The sequence below is a fragment of the Ctenopharyngodon idella genome, chromosome 17, assembly GCF_019924925.1.
Source record: "Ctenopharyngodon idella isolate HZGC_01 chromosome 17, HZGC01, whole genome shotgun sequence".
Taxonomy (NCBI): Eukaryota; Metazoa; Chordata; class Actinopteri; order Cypriniformes; family Xenocyprididae; genus Ctenopharyngodon; species Ctenopharyngodon idella.
This window is the reverse complement of record NC_067236.1, coordinates 14,815,681-14,827,904: the sequence shown is the minus strand read 5'-3', so window position 1 is coordinate 14,827,904 and position 12,224 is coordinate 14,815,681. Positions and strand designations below refer to the sequence as shown.

The 12,224-nt window shown below is 36.0% G+C and overlaps 1 long non-coding RNA gene across 3 annotated transcripts in view; it reads left to right on the top strand.

Annotated features, from left to right (window-relative positions):
• Positions 1-34: 34 nt before the first annotated feature.
• Positions 35-12,224, top strand: part of LOC127498354 (uncharacterized) — a 34,652-nt gene continuing 22,462 nt past the window's right edge. The window contains exons 1-2 of one of the 3 annotated variants that reach the window (XR_007925859.1): positions 35-926; positions 3,621-3,779. This is a non-coding gene — a long non-coding RNA (uncharacterized LOC127498354). The other 2 variants (XR_007925857.1, XR_007925858.1) reach the window with 2 other exon arrangements.

Below are 12,224 nucleotides of genomic sequence, written 5' to 3'. Positions count from 1 at the left end.
ACTAACCCAGGAAGAAGCTCGTTGTAGTAACTACCAGTCATTTGTTTTAGTCTTGAGAATTCTTTAAAAGAAAATATCTCCCTTTGCTTTGAACTTTGAGCATCGTAACTTTGCAGATGTTGTTTATGCTCTAAAAGCAACATTACACTAACTAAAGTTTAAAAAGTGAAATCATGATCAACCACCCCTTTAAGAAGAAATTTGGTTCCTTTAAGAACTAGTCACTGAAAAGTTCTTTGGGGAACCAAAATTGGTTCTTCTCATACATCACTGTGAAAACCTTGTTTTAAAACCTTTATTTTTAAGAACTAGAACTAAATAGCTAGAATCAATAAAGTACACGAGTTTTATATATTTATATATTCTTCTTAGAACAGACTCAATAGGTCTTTGAAAAAAGACTCTTCTCAAGGACTCATCGTGTATTCTTAACCATGAAGGTTTAGGGTAATATCTTCCCAAAGGAGGAAAATTATTCCCGCGACTTAAAAGACAAAATGGGAGAAAACTGCAAAGCTTAACCACCCAGCAGTGTTTAAGATGTGTGCGGTCGTCACGGCCAGGAAAGGCCGAGAGAGATAGAAACGCTTCAGAGCTGAACTGAGCTGCTGTTTCCACCACAGTGTGCCGTTTCTACAATGGTAAACAGGCAAAGTTAAACAGCACTATTAATTAGGCTAATATGAATATGATCACTGCCAGGGAAATTCAATTCTCTCAGCCCTAATCACAACTGGATAGCTTGTAAAAATTATTTTGTTAGGCCCTGGTGCAAACAGCGCGGCCTTTTCCAAACATTTGAGAACTATTTGTTTTGCATGGCGATTAGCGTTTGCTCGTAGCGAGTGAGCGCGGGAAGCGGAGGGCAGCGATAACCGTTGAGAGACGGGAACGCGCCAGACTCCCGCGGGAACGGCTGACTCAGGGTGAGTGTGAACGCGGACCGCTGCTGTTGTTTATGGAGGCCTGTGTGTTTGAGCAGGTGGCGAGGATTAGCGGTGCTGTCAACACTGAACGCTGGATAAAGCCTCTGCTCACCCTTTCCTCAGTCTGCTCATTAGAGCTCATCATTTTACCATTCCACTCTCACACGCATATCTGAAGAGGTAAGGTTTGTTTTGGGGAAGGAAAGCGTTCACAGACGAATCCTCATGTGGAATGATGATCTTTCTCCAGTTGTGGATCATCCTAAAGGTGTTAAAAGTCAAACTTTAGTTTTTTTCTCACATTTTGGAACAATGCACTTAAATGAGAAAACTTTCTATGACAATTCTCCATTACCATTAAATGTTAAACGATTTTGAAATTAGGCTTAGTATCTTAATCCCCTGACACCCAAACAACATGATTTTTTTTGGCATTTAGTTTTTTTCTTAAATTTGTTACACGGTTTTATAGTGTTCAATAAAACCACAGTGCTAAGGCATTAAGGCAAAAGTTAGGCTACCTGGTATGTAATGTTCTCAAAGGACAAGAGTAAGCTATTATTATGTCAATTTAGACATGTGGTTTAAATGTTACAGTTGTACAGTTATTAATTGGAAAAACAATGGCTTGATATTGTTGCACGTTACCTAATATATTGTCACAGAATAGCCCTAATATGTTTATGTGTACACCTAGTGTAGTTAGCTGTGCTTGAATTTAGGCATTTAATGTAGTTAATTAGTGTTTTTCAGATCTTTGCCACAGAAATTAGAAATTACTCTTATTATAATGCATTAAACATATATGAACCAGAGTTATATTAAGAAATATATTAGCGTTTGCTCGATGGTTTAGGCTGTTAAACCAACAATAATTATACACACAACAATCTATTTTGCGTATTATGTTTAAAAAAAACAATAAATAAAAAGCATTGCAGTCCTGATGTCCCCTGCAGAGGACATTTCAATGTTTCGTGTATACTAAAATCACACTGTGCTTTGAAAGTTTTATTTACATTAAACTTTGTAAATATAAATTACTAATGCTAGTTCCAAAATAATATACCTCTTTTTTTCTATACAGCAGCTATTTTTTTTAATAAAATAGAAGGATGCACTAGGACTAAAACTGTGGCATATGATCTCAGAGAAATTCACTTAAAATGTATGTCATATACAAAGGAAAAAATGAGCTGCTGGGTCTTAGGTGAATATGATTATGTGCTTTTTCACCTTTTTTTGAGACATTTTCTGACTACGGCACTGTTTCCAGTGTTTCAGTGTCAACAGTTTCATTCCTTATTTAAACCTGTAAAGCCTGACATATGAAATAATAGTTAGAAAAAAATATTTTCTTTTTAATGGAACAGTTTATTCAACCTTGAGACAAAATATAAAAGAAAATTTAAAAAGTTTGCAAATGTTTTATGTTGTATTAAGGTATTTGATACATCAGGTTTTAAAGTCGGCATGAAAAGTTGCAGTCACCTTTTTTTTTTACCTATCGTGAATTATAGTGTCTCGAGACCAGAAAAAATGTTTTGTCCATCAGCAATTGAGTAGATTATTTTATTGTCATTCGCAAAAATATGCAATTTGATGTAGTTGCTGATATTTATATGGCCAAAAAGTAAACATATGAATTTCAGTTGTCTGTCTCTCAATAATATGTCTTAATAAGATGATATTTAATTGCTTGGTTATATGTACAAAATTGTGGTTTTATATGTGGGGGGCAAAATATAATACAATACAATGATCATGTTCCTCAAAAGCCTGATGTGTCATTTTTGATTCATTCATTTTAATATGATTTTTCTACGAAATGAAGTATGGATAATCAAGTAACCTAAGTTGCTTCAGTCCAGTAAATGTTCATCTTGAAATATTAACAACAATATAGAAGTTATTCTTATGTTTAATTTTTCAAAATCAATAAAGATTTCACAAAAGGATGCATGTACCACGACCTGAAGGGGACATTTTTAGAATTACTAAAAGGCCTTTTATACTTCAGAGGCCAGAATGCATGTAGATTGTGCACAACTGGTTTTTCAGCAAAGTTCTTACAACTTTACTGTAGCTTCTGGTTACACGTTGCTACCCACACATTTAATTAGTTATTAGATAGTAAATCCAGAATTGTTCGCAGTGTTATTAGAGCTCCCACAACCGTTCCTTTGGTCCACGCTGCCTCCAGTGCCCTCCAGTGTTATGGCAGCCCACAAATCCCAGCTTGAGCGCATCACTCTCTCAAATCGCCCTCTCTCTGCCTCCTGGAGCAGTGACAATACAGCATTACAGCACTCAATCCATGTCAACAGCAGCTTTGCTTAATGCCAGCTCAAAGCTTTTAAGCTAAATCTTCACCTAATGATGCTGAACGATTAGCCCTTTGCTCTTATGCCTGTCGATAGACTCGTATCAATTAGTGTTTATTTGTTTGTTCGTTGGTATATTGAGGTGAAGCTCTTGTGCGTTACAGTATTCAAGCTTCAGGCACACTGTACAGTACATTATTTAAAATTAAGAAAATATTTAATATGAATTTCATTTGATTGAATATTTAATATGAATTTTCTTTCTAATTTTTAGAGCTTCAATTAGATTGCAGTAGGGTTTTATTTGCTGCATTTTTTCTGCAGTCTTTGTCTTTTTGTGTTCATGAGGTTTTTGTGTGTGTGCGCGCAGATGTAATATGGTGGCAGCCTTGTCTCCTGTTGTGAAGCAGATGTTGCCCTCTGTTTTTACCCACCTCTGCACCCTTTATGCCATGCCAAGCCCCCAGTATCAATGGTGCCATGCTAAGTGAGGGACACAATGGATATGTAAAAATTCAGCAGAATACAGGTAAGAACCTTGGGTAAGTTTGGTGTGTAATTTGGAAGTATTTCTGATAATATCAAGTTTTGTGTGGGCTGTCTGAGAGTTTTCATCCCAAAATTCAATCTATTTTAAACTTTGTTATTCTAATACTATAATGATGATATTATTTTTAGGAAATATAATGAAATTATAAATTAATTCTTCTAGTCAATTAATATATTAGACAATAATTATGCAAAACTATCTAATATGCAATTAATTAATCAATAAACCAGTGACACTAATCAATATAGGGTTTTTCCTGCATTGAAAAATATTTTGGTGGCCACCAAAATGAATCTTTGTCCTGCCAAAGATTTATTTGATCATTTACTGTTACGATACTTCTGCAGTACCACGGTACCCACTGATAGTCGGGACAGTTGTGGCCTAATGGTTAGAGAGTCGAACTTGTAACCCGAAGGTCGTTCGAGTCTCAGTACCGGCAGGAAATGTAGATGGGGGAGTGAATGAACAGCGCTCTCTTCCATTCTCATTACCCACAACTAAGGTGCTCTAGAGCAAGGCAACTAACCCCCAATCACTCACCGGGCGCCACAGCAAAAAAAAATGTCTGCCCGCTACTCCGGGTGACTGTTCACTACTGTGTGTGTTCGCACTTGAATGAGTGAAATGCAGAGCACAAATTCTAAGTATGGGACAACACACCTCACCACACATCACGTCATTTTCTGTCACTTTCACTTTAAAACTCTCCCATGAGTGTTTAAGCGCTTTGTGAAGGTTTCTATTTACAATGTGTTTTTGCAGCGTTGAGCTTTGTAGACGATCACAAACATATCTGTTGAGTGTGTGAACGCAATGGCCAATCAGATGCGTTTAGTCCGAATCTGCTCAACATTGCTCAAAACACCGGAGTTTTTGTTCAGCGTGAGTTCTGAACACTGGCGAATCCTTGCATTATAACCAACCAACAAAGTATAACCACGATGTCAATAAGAGATTTATTGCACAGCATAGACATCTTCATCGATTATAATGGGAGTTTTCGCAAGAGTGCAGCTTTGTGTACCTCGCGTTATAATTGAAAGCTTCAGTGATTATAATGGCAGCGATCTTTGCTCGCTTTCTGTATATAATCATGCTGCTAACTATACATTGAAACATTTTTGGATGGAAAACCATATTGAATGCATGATTGAATCCGATTGACACTGATAACTACAGCAATAGATGGAACAAAACAAAATTAACAATAATCTGATACTGTATGTCAAATGATCTCTGCATTAATTCTTGGAGTGTAAATGCAAAATAATAATAATAATAATAATAATAATAATGTAATAATAATGTAATGTGTTACTTTGTTGTTCATTTTATTACTAAATTTTAAAATCAGTCATAATCAGTCATTTAAATAGTTTTAAGCACTTTGTCTTGTGATCTATTCTGACAGTGATTATTTTTTATATCATAAATAAATAGGATAAGTTAATATTACAAATGGTTTATTTGCATTTATTTTGTGTATAAATATATATATATATATATATATATATATATATATATATATATAAGACATTATCAGTTCATTATCAGTTCACATTATCAGTTCACATCCAATGGCAAACACACTTTATGCTTAATTTCCTGTATAATGTGTTTCTTTGGTCTTAAAATAAAACAATATGTGGAATATTTTAAGGTTCTTGGCACTGATCAAGAAACCACTGAGCTGTTCTGAAACACATACAACCCGAGCTGCTCGGCTCTGTGCCTGCAGTAAACTTGACGGAAAGGCAGAGGGCAGTAGTGCACTAAAGCAGCCCCCCAACAAGCCCTCTCTCCCACACTCCCTCTTTCACAATGGAAGTGCGCCCGGGGGGGAAGTGTTGCTTTTTTAGGTCTATAAGCCCGTATCCCTTAATCCCTCGCCATGATTGACAATCATGATTTAGGGTATATGGTGTCCCATTCTAATCCAGCAGCACTGCTTTCATTTGCATACTTGCCGTGCGTGGCCTCATTTTCAGGGGAGGCATACTGCCTGCTGCCTTTGTAAGAGATGCAGAGAGAGGAGAGGAAAAGAGAGGGAGAGAGAGAACAAAAAGGGAAATAGGAGATAGAAAGAGAGCTGAGAGGAGAGAGAATTTAGAAAAAGAGAGTTGGCTGGCATCGAGGAGAGGGAGAGAAAGAGCAAGGGAGAGAATGATGAAAATTAGATTAGAGAGAGAGAGATTAGAAATTGGGAATGTTTGTGTATGTCTGCCAGGAGTGAGGATAACTGTGTGTGAGAGAGACAGTGTGTGCGTGTGTGTGTGTGTGTGTGTGTGTACCAAAGTCAGTCCTTGCCATCTAGCCACTTCAGTATCTCTCAATTGCCCTCCAGCTCTAAAGATGCGTCCCAAGGCACGTCGCACAGATGAGAGAGAGACAAGGAGAAAGGCTAAATTAGCATTAACTTAATTAATGAGGCATTTGCGATAACAATGTAGAATGCCATATGACACCTGCAAATAAAACTGACAGAAGAATTATGATTTACAACAAAATTGTAACCATTGGAAATCATTTGTAGGCTTCTTTATAGAATGAAAAACGGGAAGCATTCAAAATAAAATATTTTTTTTGAACATGACAATGAACACATAATATCAGAGTAAAACATTTAAAAATAAATAAAATCAAAATATAATAGTGTACAGTATGTAATATAATAGTGTTTGACCTTCATTTCCTGTGTATATATTTTCAACTGCCTTTTCCAATGCATTGCAAAAATGTCATATGCCAAACTCTTGTTTTCATACAGTGAAAACTTTTGTAATTTTGTATGATATCATTATGTACAAAGAGAAGGTCAAACATTTACAGTCCAAACATTCAAACAGAAGGTCAAACATTTACAGTCCAAACATTCAAACAAAAGGTCAATCATTCAAACAGAACGTTTTGTTGTGACAGATTTATCAATTTAGGTTCACTGCAGTTTGAATAATAAAATGTAGATTTATAGTTTAAAACATCAAATAATCAGTTATTCAGAGTTATCAGTTTAATGTCTTTGTGGCCAGAAAATATCAGAAAAATTACTAATATAATAATACTATTACATAAGTAATAAAATATATAGTAATCATTAAATAATAGTCGGCAATAATAATAACAACAATAATATACATTATTATTATTATAGTTATTATTGCATTTTTATTTGTTTGTTATTTATGTATCATGATATTTGGTCAAACAACAACTGAATTAAAGCCTAATATAATATAGTAATCATTAAGTAATAGTAGCCAATACAACAAAAAGCAATTATAATAATTATATGTATTATTATATAATATATTATAATTAATATTGCATATTGAATTATGTAGGATGATCTTTGGTCAAAGAACAATGGAATTAAAAACCAATATAATATAGTAATTATTAAATAATAGTGGCCAATATAAATAATTATAACACAATAAACAAACAGCTAATTGTTATAATTAATATCACATATTTATTTATTTATATATATCTTTGGTCAAAGAACAATGGAATAAACACCAATATCATTAATTAATAGTAGACAATATAAATAACAATAATTATAACATTATAAAATAAAAAACAAATAAATACAAATGTAATATTAATAATTATGTATTTATTTATTTATGTAGCATGATCTTTTGTCAAAGAACAATGGGATAAAAACCTACTAAATGACAATGACAAAGTGAATCAATGTGTGCCCTGATAAAGGAAAACATAGAAGATGAGAAACTTTTCACTGCGTGTGTGTGAGTGCATGCGTGTGTGTGTGTGTGTGTGTGTGTGAGAGAGAGAGAGAGAGAGAGAGAGAGAGAAGGTGAGTGTCCTACAGATGCTGTATGAAGTGAATCTGATCCAAATAATATCTGTCTGTGTAAGCTTTGACTTCCCATAACTTATCCAGTGTTTACTAGACTAAGTGTTTTTTATTTCTACATACACTATCCACAAATCCACACACATTAATACTTACCCAATTTGTAATTTACTAAAACTGAGTCTGTGTGCGTTTGCATTGTGTGCTTGTGTTGTGTGTGCGCATTATACAGCATATCTCTGAGTCTGAAGGAGACATGGGGAAAAAACCCTTCACTTATTCCCCCATTTTGAGAAATTAAACTCTTGTACTTGATCCAGCTAACAGGATTTTCTTAAATTACTTTATAAAAGACCATCTTTTAACTTCCCTCTCTCACATGCAATCCATTCATTAGTAGGTCTGCCTGAAGGGCCTCCCCACATCAATTGCTTGGGTTAAAGTTACAAACTTAGGCAGCTCTGTGATGCTCAGCGCTCATGGTGGTTTGCGGAGGCGGGGGCCAGAATTATTAATTTCTCAAGTATTAGAAAAAATAACGAGATTGAATTAAGAGTATTGGCCCTCTGTTATCCTGGGCGGCTAGCCTCGGGGTCCGACTGTGGTGGAGGACATTATGCAAATGCTTTCTCTCTATATCTGCTCTCTCCCTCTCTTCCTTTCTTGGTGTTTCACTGTCTCTCATTTTTTCATTCTGCACTCTGTCTTCTGCTACTCCTATAGCTTTAGTTCAGTGTATCATTCTGCTCTTTTTTTTTTTTTTTTTTTTTTTTTTTTTTCTCACTTGTCCCTAAACTTCATACACTTTACAAGAATAGAATTCTCTGTTTCTTCCCATCTCTCCTCTCTCTGTTTCTCTAATCTCAGAGCAGGATGAGATTGTGACGGGTCCCATAAAAGAGACAGCTGTCAAAACACGGCCTGTTCCTGTCATCCCAGCCCTCCCTCTTTCTCTCTCTGTTTCTCTCTCTCTCTCTCTCTCTGAGGTGCTGATGCTTCTGCAATCTCTGGATGTAAAATGGGAGAGAGGATAATCTGCATCTATGTCTGTGTCTGTCTCTGTTTTCTTTTCGCTCTCTTTTTTCCTCTTCATTTTCACTCTGACAGCTGGAAAAAGCTCCAAGCTCCAACACATTGTGTTGCTTCTCACTGCTCACATAACAATCAGTATTAACGAAACTTTTTGTTTTCCAAATCAACACTGGAATGACCGGTTTTCAGAGTTTACAGATTAGGTTTAACAGACCTGCGCCCTTAAAATAAAACCATAATGAGTTTTAGTCATAGGAGGAACTTTTTACGTTCCTGTCATGTCATAGGAGAACCTTTTTCGTTTTTGTTATGCCTCAAGACAGTGTTATAATTTCCTGTGATGTCGTCAAAGAACTTGTTCCTATAATGCTATAGAAGCAGTGTTAATCTTGTCAAAGAAATTACTGAAATGTATGTTTTATTGATTGTTAACATATATGGAGATGAGATGAAAAATGTGCATCTATGATGCTAATTAAATAGGGGCTTTCGCACAAGAGGAACTTTTTCATAGTTCCTGTAACTATTGGTGGAAGCTTTTTGGCGTGTTCGCACCACAGGAGCTGGGAACGATTTTAGTTATATGAACTCATTTTAGGGGGACTAAAGGGGCTTTTCGCACCAGGTAGTTATAGGAACTTTTTTTTTTCCCCAAAAAAATTTTTTTCCCGAGGGCCATTTTCCTAGTTACATTCGCACTGCCAGAACTCTGAAGCATTGAACAATGTCAACAACCGGAGGAAGGAGGACGCCATGATTGGAGCTGAGTTTTTGTTGTGTGTCGCAAGTTTCGTGATAACGGAGAGGGAATGTAGGATGTATAAGTTATGCGACTGAAAGAGCAAAAAGGAGGGCTAAGAGATGAAAAATCTATGACAACTTGCAGTTCTACATTATATCATCAAGGCTGAGAAAAGAACACAACAGCAGATAAAGGTGACAGGGCCGTTAACGTTAGCTTTCTGTTATGTTTATGTCTTAGCGCTGTTTTCCGTGTTCCTGGAGTTGGTTTGTAGAGTAAGTATATGTAAACTGCGTGTTCACACAGCTTTTTAAAAATTGCAGATGCTGCCGTTTCGTCTGGCAAGCGTTCAGCCAATCAACGTACACTTGCATCACTGGTAGTTCCTATTGTGCTGGGTTACACACTACTTTGAAGTAGAAGCTAATTTAGTTCCCCCAAGAGGGCGTTCCTATAACTAAAAACCATCCCAGTTCCTGCGGTGTGAACACGCCAAAAAATGGGTACTTCCACCAATAGTTACAGGAACTATGAAAATGTTCCTCCAGTGCGAAAGTCCCTTAAGTTAGCTCCTTCTTCAGAGTTGGGTCTGACTAACCAGCACAGTAGGAACTACCAGTGACATAAGTGTATGTTGACTGGCTGAATGCATGCCATACGAAACACTGGTGCCTGCCATTTTTAAAAAGTTTACATATACTTACTCCACAAACTAACTCCACAAACATGGAAAACAGTGATAGATGGACCAACACCAAAGTCCAGGCACTTCACAACCTTTACACTACGAAGTTGTTGATGTTGTTGAATGCCATGCTTATATATAGTTCACCCAAAAATGAAAACTATCCCATAATTTACTTACCTTCAAGCCACTCTGGAAGCCATCCAGATGCTTGTGGTTGTGGCAAACGTGTGTTCATGAGAGAGTCGTTTTCCGGAGGAAAGTTTTTTTTTTTTTTTTGACGGAAACGCAGAGGATAGAGCAAAACACCAGTCTCGAATTAGAAGTTTAAAACGAGAAGTTTTAAAGAAAAATATTGGAGGATTTCGAGATAATAGAAGAGGAACTTGAGTTTTTTGCTCAGCTCTATTTGTTTGAACTGGAGTACACCGACCAGGAACTGCTGTGTAACTTTCGCCGGAACTTTACTCTCTCATGAACATGTGTATGGCTGTTGCCAGAAGCCAGTGATTATAGTTTATAAAGTTCTAAATATGGATATTTTTCTTACAAAAACCTATTGCTTTGCTTCAGGAAGCATTTATTAACCCACTGTAGTCGTATGGATTACTTTTATGATGGATGGATGGATGAGTATTTTGAAACTTCAAAAACTCGACCACTATTTGAAGAGCCAGGATATTATTTAATATAACTGATTGTATTCGGCTGAAAGAAGAAAGTCATATACATCACAGACATCGCTGTTGGCCGGCTTACATCATGTCCGAGTTCCTACTGCCGGTGTGAATGCAACCAGGAAAATGGCCCTAGGGGAACATTTAGTCCTCAGGGGACCACCCTGGTAGCTAGGTGCTATAACTGAGTTTCTATAACTACCCGGTACGAAAGCCCTTAATGATGTTAATTAAAGCATCAAGATGTGACGAGACAAAATAACACAACTGCATATTAACAATGCACTATTTTTGAATGAAAAAATCTAGAAAAAATTGATTATTTCAGATAATCCAAAGATAGCCAATAATTGTGGCTTAACCCACTTGAACAGTAAATAAACGTCGGTTAATGACAAATGCACAAGTGAATTTATGTTTTATTCGAAATATGTAAGTCATATTGTGAATACAAATGAATATTGTTTTGTTTTTTCAGGAGATCAGGGGCCGTATTCACAAAACATTTTATCTTACCACTAAGAGTTCTCTTAAATGGCAGTAAAAGTTCTTAGCTATAGTTTCTCTTAAAACCTATTCACAAAGCTGCTGAGACCAACTTTTACTAAGGAATAGAGAGAAGTCTTAAGCTAAGAGAAAGGGCGGGGTTGACCTCGTTGCTATGGACTATGCCCACAGTGATTGGCTGATGGGGAGGAGTCTCTGTCGGCTATTTAATCATAGAAATATTGTAGAATGAGGTATCATGTTGCCATATACAAATAAAGGCTTTAAAATGAAAATGTTGCCATATTCAAATAAAGATTTTAAAATAAAAATGTTGCCATATTCAATTAAAGGTTTTAAAATGTAGGCTAAGTGTCACTAATTAAACTAGTATATGTTCAGCTAATTGTCTGCCTCTTACATGTTTGCATCTCGAGAGATTGCAGAATTCAAGTGACAAATTATGTTTTATAAACAAAGTTTTGGAGGAGCACATTCAACAACAGTCTATCTAATCAGCTTGAGTGGAGGTATATATACACAGACGAGAGCCGACTCTTATAGTTACCTCGACAGTTTTCTGCATCCCTCCACCAACCTGTTCCTCACTCTCGGCTGGCTGGGGATACAAGGAGAACTCTGAATTTGGGCAAAATTCCAAGCTCGGAGCCCTCGATCCCCTTGGACAAGCATGCCAAATACGCTTATTATATATATATATATATTTTTTTTACTCTATTTGATCATTTGTAAGTGTGAACTAGTGAAAACAACTGCCACAGGTAATCAGGCATTATTATTTATTTATTTATTTATTTATTTATTTATTAAATATTTATTTTTGGTGTTTTATCGTAGATTCAAATCTATAAATCAAAATATGTATTGCATTAATGAAGAAAAGGCTCAGCACCCAAGGCTCTTTCGCTATTGCCTCAATGGTGTACAGTGTCTTTGGGTGGATTGCTAAGGTGAA